The sequence below is a fragment of the Scyliorhinus canicula genome, chromosome 22 (assembly GCF_902713615.1).
Source record: "Scyliorhinus canicula chromosome 22, sScyCan1.1, whole genome shotgun sequence".
NCBI lineage: Eukaryota > Metazoa > Chordata > Chondrichthyes > Carcharhiniformes > Scyliorhinidae > Scyliorhinus > Scyliorhinus canicula.
This window is the reverse complement of record NC_052167.1, coordinates 9,990,827-10,012,118: the sequence shown is the minus strand read 5'-3', so window position 1 is coordinate 10,012,118 and position 21,292 is coordinate 9,990,827. Positions and strand designations below refer to the sequence as shown.

General features: G+C 42.3%; 1 protein-coding gene across 1 annotated transcript in view; it reads left to right on the top strand.

Moving 5' to 3' along the window:
• The window catches only part of LOC119956152 (pro-neuregulin-3, membrane-bound isoform-like), a 427,157-nt gene that overhangs the window by 68,631 nt on the left and 337,234 nt on the right, over positions 1 to 21,292 (top strand).

Here is a 21,292-nt window from a genome sequence, read left to right as displayed (position 1 = left end):
TGTCAGGATAATGCTGCTGCGATAGTCAGTGTCAGGATAATGCTGCTGCGATAGTCAGTGTCAGGATAATGCTGCGATAGTCAGTGTCAGGATAATGCTGAGATAGTCAGTGTCAGGATAATGCTGCTGAGATAGTCAGTGTCAGGATAATGCTGCGATAGTCAGTGTCAGGATAATGCTGCTGCGATAGTCAGTGTCAGGATAATGCTGCGATAGTCAGTGTCAGGATAATGCTGCGATAGTCAGTGTCAGGATAATGCTGCGATAGTCAGTGTCAGGATAATGCTGCGATAGTCAGTGTCAGGATAATGCTGCGATAGTCAGTGTCAGGATAATGCTGCGATAGTCAGTGTCAGGATAATGCTGCTGCGATAGTCAGTGTCAGGATAATGCTGCGATAGTCAGTGTCAGGATAATGCTGCGATAGTCAGTGTCAGGATAATGCTGCGATAGTCAGTGTCAGGATAATGCTGCTGCGATAGTCAGTGTCAGGATAATGCTGCTGCGATAGTCAGTGTCAGGATAATGCTGCGATAGTCAGTGTCAGGATAATGCTGCTGCGATAGTCAGTGTCAGGATAATGCTGCTGCGATAGTCAGTGTCAGGATAATGCTGCTGCGATAGTCAGTGTCAGGATAATGCTGCGATAGTCAGTGTCAGGATAATGCTGCGATAGTCAGTGTCAGGATAATGCTGCTGCGATAGTCAGTGTCAGGATAATGCTGCTGCGATAGTCAGTGTCAGGATAATGCTGCGATAGTCAGTGTCAGGATAATGCTGCGATAGTCAGTGTCAGGATAATGCTGCTGCGATAGTCAGTGTCAGGATAATGCTGCTGCGATAGTCAGTGTCAGGATAATGCTGCCATAGTCAGTGTCAGGATAATGCTGCTGCGATAGTCAGTGTCAGGATAATGCTGCGATAGTCAGTGTCAGGATAATGCTGCGATAGTCAGTGTCAGGATAATGCTGCTGCGATAGTCAGTGTCAGGATAATGCTGCTGAGATAGTCAGTGTCAGGATAATGCTGCTGCGATAGTCAGTGTCAGGATAATGCTGCGATAGTCAGTGTCAGGATAATGCTGCGATAGTCAGTGTCAGGATAATGCTGCTGCGATAGTCAGTGTCAGGATAATGCTGCTGAGATAGTCAGTGTCAGGATAATGCTGCTGAGATAGTCAGTGTCAGGATAATGCTGCTGAGATAGTCAGTGTCAGGGTAATGCTGCGATAGTCAGTGTCAGGATAATGCTGCTGCGATAGTCAGTGTCAGGATAATGCTGCGATAGTCAGTGTCAGGATAATGCTGCGATAGTCAGTGTCAGGATAATGCTGCTGCGATAGTCAGTGTCAGGATAATGCTGCTGCGATAGTCAGTGTCAGGATAATGCTGCCATAGTCAGTGTCAGGATAATGCTGCTGCGATAGTCAGTGTCAGGATAATGCTGCGATAGTCAGTGTCAGGATAATGCTGCGATAGTCAGTGTCAGGATAATGCTGCTGCGATAGTCAGTGTCAGGATAATGCTGCTGAGATAGTCAGTGTCAGGATAATGCTGCTGCGATAGTCAGTGTCAGGATAATGCTGCGATAGTCAGTGTCAGGATAATGCTGCGATAGTCAGTGTCAGGATAATGCTGCTGCGATAGTCAGTGTCAGGATAATGCTGCTGAGATAGTCAGTGTCAGGATAATGCTGCTGAGATAGTCAGTGTCAGGGTAATGCTGCGATAGTCAGTGTCAGGATAATGCTGCTGCGATAGTCAGTGTCAGGATAATGCTGCGATAGTCAGTGTCAGGATAATGCTGCGATAGTCAGTGTCAGGATAATGCTGCTGCGATAGTCAGTGTCAGGATAATGCTGCTGCGATAGTCAGTGTCAGGATAATGCTGCGATAGTCAGTGTCAGGATAATGCTGCGATAGTCAGTGTCAGGATAATGCTGCGATAGTCAGTGTCAGGATAATGCTGCGATAGTCAGTGTCAGGATAATGCTGTGATAGTCAGTGTCAGGATAATGCTGCTGAGATAGTCAGTGTCAGGATAATGCTGCGATAGTCAGTGTCAGGATAATGCTGCGATAGTCAGTGTCAGGATAATGCTGCGATAGTCAGTGTCAGGATAATGCTGCTGCGATAGTCAGTGTCAGGATAATGCTGCTGCGATAGTCAGTGTCAGGATAATGCTGCGATAGTCAGTGTCAGGATAATGCTGCGATAGTCAGTGTCAGGATAATGCTGCGATAGTCAGTGTCAGGATAATGCTGCTGCGATAGTCAGTGTCAGGATAATGCTGCCATAGTCAGTGTCAGGATAATGCTGCGATAGTCAGTGTCAGGATAATGCTGCGATAGTCAGTGTCAGGATAATGCTGCTGCGATAGTCAGTGTCAGGATAATGCTGCTGCGATAGTCAGTGTCAGAATAATGCTGCTGCGATAGTCAGTGTCAGGATAATGCTGCTGCGATAGTCAGTGTCAGGATAATGCTGCGATAGTCAGTGTCAGGATAATGCTGCTATAGTCAGTGTCAGGATAATGCTGCTGAGATAGTCAGTGTCAGGATAATGCTGCTGCGATAGTCAGTGTCAGGATAATGCTGCGATAGTCAGTGTCAGGATAATGCTGCTGCGATAGTCAGTGTCAGGATAATGCTGCGATAGTCAGTGTCAGGATAATGCTGCTGCGATAGTCAGTGTCAGGATAATGCTGCGATAGTCAGTGTCAGGATAATGCTGCTGCGATAGTCAGTGTCAGGATAATGCTGCTGAGATAGTCAGTGTCAGGATAATGCTGCTGCGATAGTCAGTGTCAGGATAATGCTGCGATAGTCAGTGTCAGGATAATGCTGCTATAGTCAGTGTCAGGATAATGCTGCGATAGTCAGTGTCAGAATAATGCTGCTGCGATAGTCTGTGTCAGGATAATGCTGCGATAGTCAGTGTCAGGATAATGCTGCGATAGTCAGTGTCAGAATAATGCTGAGATAGTCAGTGTCAGGATAATGCTGCGATAGTCAGTGTCAGGATAATGCTGCTGCGATAGTCAGTGTCAGGATAATGCTGCGATAGTCAGTGTCAGGATAATGCTGCGATAGTCAGTGTCAGGATAATGCTGCTGTGATAGTCAGTGTCAGGATAATGCTGCGATAGTCAGTGTCAGGATAATGCTGCTGCGATAGTCAGTGTCAGGATAATGCTGCGATAGTCAGTGTCAGGATAATGCTGCGATAGTCAGTGTCAGGATAATGCTGCGATAGTCAGTGTCAGGATAATGCTGCGATAGTCAGTGTCAGGATAATGCTGCGATAGTCAGTGTCAGGATAATGCTGCGATAGTCAGTGTCAGGATAATGCTGCTGCGATAGTCAGTGTCAGGATAATGCTGCTGCGATAGTCAGTGTCAGGATAATGCTGCTGTGATAGTCACTGTCAGGATAATGCTGCTGAGATAGTCACTGTCAGGATAATGCTGCTGTGATAGTCAGTGTCAGGATAATGCTGCTGCGATAGTCAGTGTCAGGATAATGCTGCGATAGTCAGTGTCAGGATAATGCTGCGATAGTCAGTGTCAGGATAATGCTGCGATAGTCAGTGTCAGGATAATGCTGCTATAATCAGTGTCAGGATAATGCTGCGATAGTCAGTGTCAGGATAATGCTGCGATAGTCAGTGTCAGGATAATGCTGCGATAGTCAGTGTCAGGATAATGCTGCTATAATCAGTGTCAGGATAATGCTGCTGCGATAGTCAGTGTCAGGATAATGCTGCGATAGTCAGTGTCAGGATAATGCTGCTGCGATAGTCAGTGTCAGGATAATGCTGCGATAGTCAGTGTCAGGATAATGCTGCTGTGATAGTCAGTGTCAGGATAATGCTGCTGAGATAGTCAGTGTCAGGATAATGCTGCTGCGATAGTCAGTGTCAGGATAATGCTGCTGCGATAGTCAGTGTCAGGATAATGCTGCTGCGATAGTCAGTGTCAGGATAATGCTGCTGCGATAGTCAGTGTCAGGATAATGCTGCGATAGTCAGTGTCAGGATAATGCTGCTGTGATAGTCAGTGTCAGGATAATGCTGCTGCGATAGTCAGTGTCAGGATAATGCTGCTGCGATAGTCAGTGTCAGGATAATGCTGCTGTGATAGTCAGTGTCAGGATAATGCTGCTGCGATAGTCAGTGTCAGGATAATGCTGCGATAGTCAGTGTCAGGATAATGCTGCGATAGTCAGTGTCAGGATAATGCTGCTGTGATAGTCACTGTCAGGATAATGCTGCTGCGATAGTCAGTGTCAGGATAATGCTGCTGCGATAGTCAGTGTCAGGATAATGCTGCTGCGATAGTCAGTGTCAGGATAATGCTGCGATAGTCAGTGTCAGGATAATGCTGCTGCGATAGTCAGTGTCAGGATAATGCTGCGATAGTCAGTGTCAGGATAATGCTGCTGCGATAGTCAGTGTCAGGAAAATGCTGCGATAGTCAGTGTCAGGATAATGCTGCTGAGATAGTCAGTGTCAGGATAATGCTGCTGCGATAGTCAGTGTCAGGATAATGCTGCTGCGATAGTCAGTGTCAGGATAATGCTGCGATAGTCAGTGTCAGGATAATGCTGCTGCGATAGTCAGTGTCAGGATAATGCTGCTGAGATAGTCAGTGTCAGGATAATGCTGCTGAGATAGTCAGTGTCAGGATAATGCTGCTGCCACAGTCAGTGTCAGGATAATGCTGCTGCGATAGTCAGTGTCAGGATAATGCTGCGATAGTCAGTGTCAGGATAATGCTGCTGCGATAGTCAGTGTCAGGATAATGCTGCGATAGTCAGTGTCAGGATAATGCTGCTGAGATAGTCAGTGTCAGGAAAATGCTGCGATAGTCAGTGTCAGGATAATGCTGCTGCGATAGTCAGTGTCAGGATAATGCTGCTGCGATAGTCAGTGTCAGGATAATGCTGCGATAGTCAGTGTCAGGATAATGCTGCGATAGTCAGTGTCAGGATAATGCTGCTGCGATAGTCAGTGTCAGGATAATGCTGCGATAGTCAGTGTCAGGATAATGCTGCGATAGTCAGTGTCAGGATAATGCTGCTGCGATAGTCAGTGTCAGGATAATGCTGCGATAGTCAGTGTCAGGATAATGCTGCTGTGATAGTCAGTGTCAGGATAATGCTGCCATAGTCAGTGTCAGGATAATGCTGCTGAGATAGTCAGTGTCAGGATAATGCTGCTGCGATAGTCAGTGTCAGGATAATGCTGAGATAGTCAGTGTCAGGATAATGCTGCTGCGATAGTCAGTGTCAGGATAATGCTGCGATAGTCAGTGTCAGGATAATGCTGCTGTGATAGTCAGTGTCAGGATAATGCTGCCATAGTCAGTGTCAGGATAATGCTGCCATAGTCAGTGTCAGGATAATGCTGCGATAGTCAGTGTCAGGATAATGCTGCTGAGATAGTCAGTGTCAGGAAAATGCTGCGATAGTCAGTGTCAGGATAATGCTGCTGCGATAGTCAGTGTCAGGATAATGCTGCTGCGATAGTCAGTGTCAGGATAATGCTGCGATAGTCAGTGTCAGGATAATGCTGCTGCGATAGTCAGTGTCAGGATAATGCTGAGATAGTCAGTGTCAGGGTAATGCTGCTGCGATAGTCAGTGTCAGGATAATGCTGCTGCGATAGTCAGTGTCAGGATAATGCTGAGATAGTCAGTGTCAGGATAATGCTGCTGCGATAGTCAGTGTCTGGATAATGCTGCGATAGTCAGTGTCAGGATAATGCTGCTGCGATAGTCACTGTCAGGATAATGCTGCGATAGTCAGTGTCAGGATAATGCTGCGATAGTCAGTGTCAGGATAATGCTGCGATAGTCAGTGTCAGGATAATGCTGCGATAGTCAGTGTCAGGATAATGCTGCTGCGATAGTCAGTGTCAGGATAATGCTGCGATAGTCAGTGTCAGGATAATGCTGCTGCGATAGTCAGTGTCTGGATAATGCTGCGATAGTCAGTGTCAGGATAATGCTGCTGTGATAGTCAGTGTCAGGATAATGCTGCTGCGATAGTCAGTGTCAGGATAATGCTGCTGCGATAGTCAGTGTCAGGATAATGCTGCGATAGTCAGTGTCAGGATAATGCTGCGATAGTCAGTGTCAGGATAATGCTGCTGAGATAGTCAGTGTCAGGATAATGCTGCTGCGATAGTCAGTGTCAGGATAATGCTGCTGTGATAGTCAGTGTCAGGATAATGCTGCCATAGTCAGTGTCAGGATAATGCTGCTGTGATAGTCAGTGTCAGGATAATGCTGCCATAGTCAGTGTCAGGATAATGCTGCGATAGTCAGTGTCAGGATAATGCTGCTGCGATAGTCAGTGTCAGGATAATGCTGCGATAGTCAGTGTCAGGATAATGCTGAGATAGTCAGTGTCAGGATAATGCTGCTGCGATAGTCAGTGTCAGGATAATGCTGCGATAGTCAGTGTCAGGATAATGCTGCGATAGTCAGTGTCAGGATAATGCTGCGATAGTCAGTGTCAGAATAATGCTGCTGCGATAGTCAGTGTCAGGATAATGCTGCGATAGTCAGTGTCAGGATAATGCTGCCATAGTCAGTGTCAGGATAATGCTGCTGCGATAGTCAGTGTCAGGATAATGATGCTGCGATAGTCAGTGTCAGGATAATGCTGCGATAGTCAGTGTCAGGATAATGCTGCCATAGTCAGTGTCAGGATAATGCTGCTGCGATAGTCAGTGTCAGGATAATGATGCTGCGATAGTCAGTGTCAGGATAATGCTGCGATAGTCAGTGTCAGGATAATGCTGCTGCGATAGTCAGTGTCAGGATAATGCTGCTGCGATAGTCAGTGTCAGGATAATGCTGCTGAGATAGTCAGTGTCAGGATAATGCTGCGATAGTCAGTGTCAGGATAATGCTGCTGCGATAGTCAGTGTCAGGATAATGCTGCTGCGATAGTCAGTGTCAGGATAATGCTGCGATAGTCAGTGTCAGGATAATGCTGCGATAGTCAGTGTCAGAATAATGCTGCTGCGATAGTCTGTGTCAGGATAATGCTGCGATAGTCAGTGTCAGGATAATGCTGCGATAGTCAGTGTCAGAATAATGCTGAGATAGTCAGTGTCAGGATAATGCTGCTGCGATAGTCAGTGTCAGGATAATGCTGCTGAGATAGTCAGTGTCAGGATAATGCTGAGATAGTCAGTGTCAGGATAATGCTGCTGCGATAGTCAGTGTCAGGATAATGCTGAGATAGTCAGTGTCAGGATAATGCTGCTGAGATAGTCAGTGTCAGGATAATGCTGCTGAGATAGTCAGTGTCAGGATAATGCTGCGATAGTCAGTGTCAGGATAATGCTGCTGCGATAGTCAGTGTCAGGATAATGCTGCTGAGATAGTCAGTGTCAGGATAATGCTGAGATAGTCAGTGTCAGGATAATGCTGCTGCGATAGTCAGTGTCAGGATAATGCTGAGATAGTCAGTGTCAGGATAATGCTGCTGAGATAGTCAGTGTCAGGATAATGCTGCTGCGATAGTCAGTGTCAGGATAATGCTGCGATAGTCAGTGTCAGGATAATGCTGCTGTGATAGTCACTGTCAGGATAATGCTGCGATAGTCAGTGTCAGGATAATGCTGCGATAGTCAGTGTCAGGATAATGCTGCGATAGTCAGTGTCAGGATAATGCTGCTGCGATAGTCAGTGTCAGGATAATGCTGCTGCGATAGTCAGTGTCAGGATAATGCTGCGATAGTCAGTGTCAGGATAATGCTGCTGCGATAGTCAGTGTCAGGATAATGCTGCGATAGTCAGTGTCAGGATAATGCTGCGATAGTCAGTGTCAGGATAATGCTGCTGTGATAGTCACTGTCAGGATAATGCTGCGATAGTCAGTGTCAGGATAATGCTGCGATAGTCAGTGTCAGGATAATGCTGCGATAGTCAGTGTCAGGATAATGCTGCTGCGATAGTCAGTGTCAGGATAATGCTGCGATAGTCAGTGTCAGGATAATGCTGCTGCGATAGTCAGTGTCAGGATAATGCTGCTGCGATAGTCAGTGTCAGGATAATGCTGCGATAGTCAGTGTCAGGATAATGCTGCTGAGATAGTCAGTGTCAGGATAATGCTGCTGCGATAGTCAGTGTCAGGATAATGCTGAGATAGTCACTGTCAGGATAATGCTGCGATAGTCAGTGTCAGGATAATGCTGCTGAGATAGTCAGTGTCAGGATAATGCTGCGATAGTCAGTGTCAGGATAATGCTGCGATAGTCAGTGTCAGGATAATGCTGCTGCGATAGTCAGTGTCAGGATAATGCTGCGATAGTCAGTGTCAGGATAATGCTGCGATAGTCAGTGTCAGGATAATGCTGCGATAGTATTCATTTGGACATTCCTCAAACATGACCAGCTGAATTTCATTAGAACCACTGTCCACTAGACTCTCTTCCTTGCTGCCCCGCCTCAGTCCCTATCCTCACATTCTCCCTCCCTCACACTTCCTTGCTCCCCCGCCTCAGTCCCTATCCTCACATTCTCTTCCCTCACACTTCCTTGCTCCCCCGCCTCAGTCCCTATCCTCACATTCTCTTCCCTCACACTTCCTTGCTCCCCCGCCTCAGTCCCTATCCTCACATTCTCTTCCCTCACACTTCCTTGCTCCCCCGCCTCAGTCCCTATCCTCACATTCTCTTCCCTCACACTTCCTTGCTCCCCCGCCTCAGTCCCTATCCTCACATTCTCTTCCCTCACACTTCCTTGCTCCCCCGCCTCAGTCCCTATCCTCACATTCTCTTCCCTCACACTTCCTTGCTCCCCCGCCTCAGTCCCTATCCTCACATTCTCTTCCCTCACACTTCCTTGCTCCCCCTCACTCTTGACTTTCTCTCCTTCACCCCATATTGTGCTGAATCACCTACCCTGAAGGTTTAGCACAGCTATTAGTACCGAATAAAAATGGAGATTTGTTCATGACTTGGTGAAGAATGGATCCACATTTACACAAAATGGCGAACCCTTGATTGCCACACAGTTTGATTCCTGGTTCTGTGAACACTGATACACAACAGCAGAGAATGCTCATCACTCGAGCTGTCTCTCTCTTTTTCTCTCTCTCTCAAGGTCAGGGCAGTTTCTATTACATTGGGTTCGGGGATTCAGTGACAGCTGAAGACACAGTGGGAGCAGCTTCATTTGGTCTCAAAAATGCTCACACACTGCCTCACAATCCGCTGATGTCGATCAGAACCATAAGATTTCTGCGTATGAGGAAGCAGAAACAGGGGGAATTCAGAGAGGCTGTACAGCAACTAGCTAAAGCTAATGAGCGGCACTAAAGAGACACCATGTCTGCTCGGATATAACAATGGAGATTGCCGGAGAAAGGAAATGAAGGAAGTGAAACAGTGTGAAGGAACTGGCTCGTGGGTCTCATCGCCAGGCCCAGTTTAGTATTCAGAGGCTGGATTGTTCATTGAACACAGCGTACTGTAATAACTGCTGTCACAAACATACACACAGCGTACTGTAATAACTGCTGTCACAAACATAAACACAGCGTACTGTAATAACTGCTGTCACAAACATACACACAGCGTACTGTAATAACTGCTGTCACAAACATAAACACAGCGTACTGTAATAACTGCTGTCACAAACATACACACAGCGTACTGTAATAACTGCTGTCACAAACATACACACAGCGTACTGTAATAACTGCTGTCACAAACATACACAGCGTACTGTAATAACTGCTGTCACAAACATACACACAGCGTACTGTAATAACTGCTGTCACAAACATAAACACAGCGTACTGTAATAACTACTGTCACAAACATACACACAGCGTACTGTAATAACTGCTGTCACAAACATACACACAGCGTACTGTAATAACTGCTGTCACAAACATAAACACAGCGTACTGTAATAACTGCTGTCACAAACATACACACAGCGTACTGTAATAACTGCTGTCACAAACATACACAGCGTACTGTAATAACTGCTGTCACAAACATACACACAGCGTACTGTAATAACTACTGTCACAAACATACACAGCGTACTGTAATAACTGCTGCCACAAACATAAACACAGCGTACTGTAATAACTGCTGCCACAAACATAAACACAGCGTACTGTAATAACTGCTGTCACAAACATACACAGCGTACTGTAATAACTGCTGTCACAAACATAAACACAGCATACTGTAATAACTGCTGTCACAAACATACACAGCGTACTGTAATAACTGCTGCCACAAACATAAACAGCGTACTGTAATAACTGCTGTCACCAACATAAACACAGAGTACTGTAATAACTGCTGTCACAAACATAAACAGCGTACTGTAATAACTGCTGCCACAAACATAAACACAGCGTACTGTAATAACTGCTGCCACAAACATAAACAGCGTACTGTAATAACTGCTGTAACAAACATAAACAGCGTACTGTAATAACTGCTGTCACAAACATAAACACAGCGTACTGTAATAACTGCTGTCACAAACATACACACAGCGTACTGTAATAACTGCTGTCACAAACATAAACACAGCGTACTGTAATAACTGCTGACACAAACATACACAGCGTACTGTAATAACTGCTGCCACAAACATACACACAGCGTACTGTAATAACTGCTGTCACAAACATACACAGCGTACTGTAATAACTGCTGTCACAAACATAAACAGCGTACTGTAATAACTGCTGCCACAAACATACACACAGCGTACTGTAATAACTGCTGTCACAAACATACACAGCGTACTGTAATAACTGCTGTCACAAACATACACAGCGTACTGTAATAACTGCTGACACAAACATACACACAGCGTACTGTAATAACTGCTGTCACAAACATAAACACAGCGTACTGTAATAACTGCTGTCACAAACATACACACAGCATACTGTAATAACTGCTGTCACAAACATAAACACAGCGTACTGTAATAACTGCTGTCACAAACATAAACACAGCGTACTGTAATAACTGCTGCCACAAACATAAACACAGAGTACTGTAATAACTGCTGACACAAACATAAACAGCGTACTGTAATAACTGCTGTCACAAACATACACAGCGTACTGTAATAACTGCTGTCACAAACATACACACAGCGTACTGTAATAACTACTGTCACAAACATACACAGCGTACTGTAATAACTGCTGCCACAAACATAAACACAGCGTACTGTAATAACTGCTGTCACAAACATACACAGCGTACTGTAATAACTGCTGTCACAAACATAAACACAGCATACTGTAATAACTGCTGTCACAAACATACACAGCGTACTGTAATAACTGCTGCCACAAACATAAACAGCGTACTGTAATAACTGCTGTCACAAACATAAACAGCGTACTGTAATAACTGCTGCCACAAACATAAACACAGCGTACTGTAATAACTGCTGCCACAAACATAAACAGCGTACTGTAATAACTGCTGTCACAAACATAAACAGCGTACTGTAATAACTGCTGTCACAAACATACACAGCGTACTGTAATAACTGCTGTCACAAACATACACAGCGTACTGTAATAACTGCTGTCACAAACATAAACACAGAGTACTGTAATAACTGCTGTCACAAACATACACAGCGTACTGTAATAACTGCTGTCACAAACATAAACACAGCGTACTGTAATAACTACTGTCACAAACATACACAGCGTACTGTAATAACTGCTGCCACAAACATAAACACAGCGTACTGTAATAACTGCTGCCACAAACATAAACAGCGTACTGTAATAACTGCTGTCACAAACATAAACAGCGTACTGTAATAACTGCTGTCACAAACATACACAGCGTACTGTAATAACTGCTGTCACAAACATACACAGCGTACTGTAATAACTGCTGTCACAAACATAAACACAGAGTACTGTAATAACTGCTGTCACAAACATACACAGCGTACTGTAATAACTGCTGTCACAAACATAAACACAGCGTACTGTAATAACTACTGTCACAAACATACACAGCGTACTGTAATAACTGCTGCCACAAACATAAACACAGCGTACTGTAATAACTGCTGCCACAAACATAAACAGCGTACTGTAATAACTGCTGTCACAAACATAAACAGCGTACTGTAATAACTGCTGTCACAAACATAAACACAGCGTACTGTAATAACTGCTGTCACAAACATACACACAGCGTACTGTAATAACTGCTGTCACAAACATAAACACAGCGTACTGTAATAACTGCTGACACAAACATACACAGCGTACTGTAATAACTGCTGCCACAAACATACACACAGCGTACTGTAATAACTGCTGTCACAAACATACACAGCGTACTGTAATAACTGCTGTCACAAACATAAACAGCGTACTGTAATAACTGCTGCCACAAACATACACACAGCGTACTGTAATAACTGCTGTCACAAACATACACAGCGTACTGTAATAACTGCTGTCACAAACATACACAGCGTACTGTAATAACTGCTGACACAAACATACACACAGCGTACTGTAATAACTGCTGTCACAAACATAAACACAGCGTACTGTAATAACTGCTGTCACAAACATACACACAGCATACTGTAATAACTGCTGTCACAAACATAAACACAGCGTACTGTAATAACTGCTGTCACAAACATAAACACAGCGTACTGTAATAACTGCTGCCACAAACATAAACACAGAGTACTGTAATAACTGCTGACACAAACATAAACAGCGTACTGTAATAACTGCTGTCACAAACATACACAGCGTACTGTAATAACTGCTGTCACAAACATACACACAGCGTACTGTAATAACTACTGTCACAAACATACACAGCGTACTGTAATAACTGCTGCCACAAACATAAACACAGCGTACTGTAATAACTGCTGTCACAAACATACACAGCGTACTGTAATAACTGCTGTCACAAACATAAACACAGCATACTGTAATAACTGCTGTCACAAACATACACAGCGTACTGTAATAACTGCTGCCACAAACATAAACAGCGTACTGTAATAACTGCTGTCACAAACATAAACAGCGTACTGTAATAACTGCTGCCACAAACATAAACACAGCGTACTGTAATAACTGCTGCCACAAACATAAACAGCGTACTGTAATAACTGCTGTCACAAACATAAACAGCGTACTGTAATAACTGCTGTCACAAACATACACAGCGTACTGTAATAACTGCTGTCACAAACATACACAGCGTACTGTAATAACTGCTGTCACAAACATAAACACAGAGTACTGTAATAACTGCTGTCACAAACATACACAGCGTACTGTAATAACTGCTGTCACAAACATAAACACAGCGTACTGTAATAACTACTGTCACAAACATACACAGCGTACTGTAATAACTGCTGCCACAAACATAAACACAGCGTACTGTAATAACTGCTGCCACAAACATAAACAGCGTACTGTAATAACTGCTGTCACAAACATAAACAGCGTACTGTAATAACTGCTGTCACAAACATACACAGCGTACTGTAATAACTGCTGTCACAAACATAAACACAGAGTACTGTAATAACTGCTGTCACAAACATACACAGCGTACTGTAATAACTGCTGTCACAAACATAAACACAGCGTACTGTAATAACTACTGTCACAAACATACACAGCGTACTGTAATAACTGCTGCCACAAACATACACAGCGTACTGTAATAACTGCTGTCACAAACATAAACACAGCGTACTGTAATAACTGCTGTCACAAACATACACAGCGTACTGTAATAACTGCTGTCACAAACATAAACACAGAGTACTGTAATAACTGCTGTCACAAACATACACAGCGTACTGTAATAACTGCTGTCACAAACATAAACACAGCGTACTGTAATAACTACTGTCACAAACATACACAGCGTACTGTAATAACTGCTGCCACAAACATAAACACAGCGTACTGTAATAACTGCTGCCACAAACATAAACAGCGTACTGTAATAACTGCTGTCACAAACATAAACAGCGTACTGTAATAACTGCTGTCACAAACATAAACACAGCGTACTGTAATAACTGCTGCCACAAACATAAACACAGCGTACTGTAATAACTGCTGTCACAAACATAAACAGCGTACTGTAATAACTACTGTCACAAACATAAACACAGCGTACTGTAATAACTGCTGCCACAAACATAAACACAGCGTACTGTAATAACTGCTGTCACAAACATAAACACAGAGTACTGTAATAACTGCTGCCACAAACATACACACAGCGTACTGTAATAACTGCTGTCACAAACATAAACACAGCGTACTGTAATAACTACTGTCACAAACATAAACACAGAGTACTGTAATAACTGCTGTCATAAACACAGCGTACTGTAATAACTGCTGTCACAAACATAAACACAGCGTACTGTAATAACTGCTGTCACAAACATACACACAGCGTACTGTAATAACTGCTGTCACAAACATAAACACAGAGTACTGTAATAACTGCTGTCACAAACATAAACACAGAGTACTGTAATAACTGCTGTCACAAACATACACAGCGTACTGTAATAACTGCTGTCACAAACATACACAGCGTACTGTAATAACTGCTGTCACAAACATAAACACAGCATACTGTAATAACTGCTGTCACAAACATACACACAGCGTACTGTAATAACTGCTGCCACAAACATAAACACAGCGTACTGTAATAACTGCTGCCACAAACATACACACAGCGTACTGTAATAACTGCTGTCACAAACATACACAGCGTACTGTAATAACTGCTGTCACAAACATACACAGCGTACTGTAATAACTGCTGACACAAACATACACACAGCGTACTGTAATAACTGCTGTCACAAACATAAACACAGAGTACTGTAATAACTGCTGTCACAAACATAAACACAGCGTACTGTAATAACTGCTGTCACAAACATAAACACAGCATACTGTAATAACTGCTGTCACAAACATACACAGCGTACTGTAATAACTGCTGCCACAAACATACACAGCGTACTGTAATAACTGCTGTCACAAACACAGCATACTGTAATAACTGCTGTCACAAACACAGCATACTGTAATAACTGCTGTCACAAACATAAACACAGCGTACTGTAATAACTGCTGTCACAAACATAAACACAGCGTACTGTAATAACTGCTGTCACAAACATAAACACAGCGTACTGTAATAACTGCTGTCACAAACATAAACACAGCGTACTGTAATAACTGCTGTCACAAACATACACAGCGTACTGTAATAACTGCTGTCACAAACATACACAGCGTACTGTAATAACTACTGTCACAAACATACACAGCGTACTGTAATAACTGCTGTCACAAACATACACACAGCGTACTGTAATAACTGCTGTCACAAACATAAACACAGCGTACTGTAATAACTGCTGTCACAAACATACACACAGCGTACTGTAATAACTGCTGTCACAAACATAAACACAGCGTACTGTAATAACTGCTGTCACAAACATACACACAGCGTACTGTAATAACTGCTGTCACAAACATAAACACAGCGTACTGTAATAACTGCTGTCACAAACATACACACAGCGTACTGTAATAACTGCTGTCACAAACATAAACACAGCGTACTGTAATAACTGCTGTCACAAACATACACACAGCGTACTGTAATAACTGCTGTCACAAACATAAACACAGCGTACTGTAATAACTGCTGTCACAAACATAAACACAGAGTACTGTAATAACTGCTGTCACAAACATACACAGCGTACTGTAATAACTGCTGTCACAAACATAAACACAGCGTACTGTAATAACTGCTGTCACAAACATACACAGCGTACTGTAATAACTGCTGTCACAAACATAAACAGCGTACTGTAATAACTACTGTCACAAACATACACACAGCGTACTGTAATAACTGCTGTCACAAACATACACAGCGTACTGTAATAACTGCTGTCACAAACATACACACAGCGTACTGTAATAACTGCTGTCACAAATATACACAGCGTACTGTAATAACTGCTGTCACAAACATAAACACAGAGTACTGTAATAACTGCTGTCACAAACATAAACACAGCGTACTGTAATAACTGCTGTCACAAACATACACAGCGTACTGTAATAACTGCTGCCACAAACATACACACAGCGTACTGTAATAACTGCTGCCACAAACATACACACAGCGTACTGTAATAACTGCTGTCACAAACATAAACACAGAGTACTGTAATAACTGCTGTCACAAACATAAACACAGAGTACTGTAATAACTGCTGTCACAAACATAAACACAGAGTACTGTAATAACTGCTGTCACAAACATAAACACAGCGTACTGTAATAACTGCTGTCACAAACATAAACACAGAGTACTGTAATAACTGCTGTCACAAAGATAAACACAGAGTACTGTAATAACTACTGTCACAAACATAAACACAGCGTACTGTAATAACTGCTGTCACAAACATAAACACAGAGTACTGTAATAACTGCTGTCACAAACATAAACACAGAGTACTGTAATAACTGCTGTCACAAACATAAACACAGAGTACTGTAATAACTGCTGTCACAAACATAAACACAGAGTACTGTAATAACTGCTGTCACAAACATAAACACAGCGTACTGTAATAACTGCTGTCACAAACATAAACACAGCGTACTGTAATAACTGCTGTCACAAACATAAACACAGAGTACTGTAATAACTGCTGTCACAAACATAAACACAGCGTACTGTAATAACTGCTGTCACAAACATAAACACAGCATACTGTAATAACTGCTGTCACAAACATAAACAGCGTACTGTAATAACTGCTGTCACAAACATAAACACAGCATACTGTAATAACTGCTGTCACAAACATAAACACAGCGTACTGTAATAACTGCTGTCACAAACATACACAGCGTACTGTAATAACTGCTGTCACAAACATACACAGCGTACTGTAATAACTGCTGTCACAAACATAAACACAGAGTACTGTAATAACTGCTGTCACAAACATACACAGCGTACTGTAATAACTGCTGTCACAAACATAAACACAGAGTACTGTAATAACTGCTGTCACAAACATACACACAGCGTACTGTAATAACTGCTGTCACAAACATACACAGCGTACTGTAATAACTGCTGTCACAAACATACACAGCGTACTGTAATAACTGCTGTCACAAACATAAACACAGCGTACTGTAATAACTGCTGTCACAAACATAAACACAGAGTACTGTAATAACTGCTGTCACAAACATAAACACAGCGTACTGTAATAACTGCTGTCACAAACATAAACACAGCGTACTGTAATAACTGCTGTCACAAACATAAACACAGCGTACTGTAATAACTGCTGTCACAAACATAAACACAGCGTACTGTAATAACTGCTGTCACAAACATAAACACAGCGTACTGTAATAACTGCTGTCACAAACATACACAGCGTACTGTAATAACTGCTGTCACAAACATACACAGCGTACTGTAATAACTGCTGTCACAAACATAAACACAGCGTACTGTAATAACTGCTGTCACAAACATAAACACAGCGTACTGTAATAACTGCTGCCACAAACATACACACAGCGTACTGTAATAACTGCTGACACAAACATACACAGCGTACTGTAATAACTGCTGTCACAAACATACACAGCGTACTGTAATAACTGCTGTCACAAACATAAACACAGCGTACTGTAATAACTGCTGTCACAAACATAAACACAGCGTACTGTAATAACTGCTGTCACAAACATAAACACAGCGTACTGTAATAACTGCTGTCACAAACATACACAGCGTACTGTAATAACTGCTGTCACAAACATAAACACAGCGTACTGTAATAACTGCTGTCACAAACATAAACACAGCGTACTGTAATAACTGCTGTCACAAACATACACACAGCGTACTGTAATAACTGCTGTCACAAACATACACACAGCGTACTGTAATAACTGCTGTCACAAACATACACACAGCGTACTGTAATAACTGCTGTCACAAACATACACACAGCGTACTGTAATAACTGCTGTCACAAACATACACAGAGTACTGTAATAACTGCTGTCACAAACATACACACAGCGTACTGTAATAACTGCTGTCACAAACATACACAGCGTACTGTAATAACTGCTGTCACAAACATAAACACAGCGTACTGTAATAACTGCTGTCACAAACATACACACAGCGTACTGTAATAACTGCTGTCACAAACATAAACACAGCGTACTGTAATAACTGCTGCCACAAACATAAACACAGCGTACTGTAATAACTGCTGTCACAAACATAAACACAGCGTACTGTAATAACTGCTGCCACAAACATAAACACAGCGTACTGTAATAACTGCTGACACAAACATAAACACAGAGTACTGTAATAACTGCTGCCACAAACATAAACACAGCGTACTGTAATAACTGCTGTCACAAACATAAACACAGAGTACTGTAATAACTGCTGCCACAAACATAAACACAGCGTACTGTAATAACTGCTGTCACAAACATACACAGCGTACTGTAATAACTGCTGCCACAAACATAAACACAGAGTACTGTAATAACTGCTGTCACAAACATAAACACAGCGTACTGTAATAACTGCTGTCACAAACATACACAGCGTACTGTAATAACTGCTGTCACAAACATACACAGCGTACTGTAATAACTGCTGTCACAAACATACACAGCGTACTGTAATAACTGCTGTCACAAACATAAACAGAGCGTACTGTAATAACTGCTGTCACAAACATACACAGCGTACTGTAATAACTGCTGTCACAAACATACACAGCGTACTGTAATAACTGCTGTCACAAACATACACAGCGTACTGTAATAACTGCTGTCACAAACATACACAGCGTACTGTAATAACTGCTGTCACAAACATAAACACAGCGTACTGTAATAACTGCTGTCACAAACATACACAGCGTACTGTAATAACTGCTGTCACAAACATACACAGCGTACTGTAATAACTGCTGTCACAAACATACACAGCGTACTGTAATAACTGCTGTCACAAACATACACAGCGTACTGTAATAACTGCTGCCACAAACATACACAGCGTACTGTAATAACTGCTGTCACAAACATAAACACAGCGTACTGTAATAACTGCTGTCACAAACATAAACACAGAGTACTGTAATAACTGCTGTCACAAACATACACACAGCGTACTGTAATAACTGCTGTCACAAACATACACACAGCGTACTGTAATAACTGCTGTCACAAACATAAACACAGCGTACTGTAATAACTGCTGTCACAAACATAAACACAGAGTACTGTAATAACTGCTGTCACAAACATAAACACAGAGTACTGTAATAACTGCTGTCACAAACATACACACAGCGTACTGTAATAACTGCTGCCACAAACATACACACAGCGTACTGTAATAACTGCTGTCACAAACATAAACACAGCGTACTGTAATAACTGCTGTCACAAACATAAACACAGCGTACTGTAATAACTGCTGTCACAAACATAAACACAGCGTACTGTAATAACTACTGTCACAAACATAAACACAGCGTACTGTAATAACTGCTGTCACAAACATAAACACAGCGTACTGTAATAACTGCTGTCACAAACATACACACAGCGTACTGTAATAACTGCTGTCACAAACATAAACACAGCGTACTGTAATAACTGCTGTCACAAACATACACACAGCGTACTGTAATAACTGCTGACACAAACATAAACACAGCGTACTGTAATAACTACTGTCACAAACATACACAGCGTACTGTAATAACTACTGTCACAAACATACACAGCGTACTGTAATAACTGCTGTCACAAACATACACAGCGTACTGTAATAACTACTGTCACAAACATACACAGCGTACTGTAATAACTACTGTCACAAACATAAACACAGCGTACTGTAATAACTGCTGTCACAAACATACACACAGCGTACTGTAATAACTACTGTCACAAACATAAACACAGCGTACTGTAATAACTGCTGTCACAAACATAAACACAGCATACTGTAATAACTGCTGTCACAAACATAAACACAGCGTACTGTAATAACTGCTGTCACAAACATAAACACAGAGTACTGTAATAACTGCTGTCACAAACATAAACACAGCGTACTGTAATAACTGCTGTCACAAACATAAACACAGCGTACTGTAATAACTACTGTCACAAACATACACAGCGTACTGTAATAACTGCTGTCACAAACATAAACACAGCGTACTGTAATAACTGCTGTCACAAACATACACAGCGTACTGTAATAACTGCTGTCACAAACATAAACACAGCGTACTGTAATAACTGCTGTCACAAACATAAACACAGCGTACTGTAATAACTGCTGTCACAAACATACACAGCGTACTGTAATAACTGCTGTCACAAACATACACAGCGTACTGTAATAACTACTGTCACAAACATACACAGCGTACTGTAATAACTACTGTCACAAACATACACAGCGTACTGTAATAACTGCTGTCATAAACACAGAGTACTGTAATAACTGCTGTCACAAACATAAACACAGCGTACTGTAATAACTGCTGTCACAAACATAAACACAGCGTACTGTAATAACTGCTGTCACAAACATACACACAGCATACTGTAATAACTGCTGTCACAAACATAAACACAGCGTACTGTAATAACTGCTGTCACAAACATACACACAGCGTACTGTAATAACTGCTGTCACAAACATAAACACAGCGTACTGTAATAACTGCTGTCACAAATATACACAGCGTACTGTAATAACTACTGTCACAAACATACACAGCGTACTGTAATAACTGCTGTCACAAACATAAACACAGCATACTGTAATAACTGCTGTCACAAACATAAACACAGCGTACTGTAATAACTGCTGTCACAAACATAAACACAGCGTACTGTAATAACTGCTGTCACAAACATAAACACAGCGTACTGTAATAACTGCTGTCACAAACATAAACACAGCGTACTGTAATAACTGCTGTCACAAACATACACACAGCGTACTGTAATAACTGCTGTCACAAACATAAACACAGCGTACTGTAATAACTGCTGTCACAAACATAAACACAGCGTACTGTAATAACTACTGTCACAAACATACACACAGCGTACTGTAA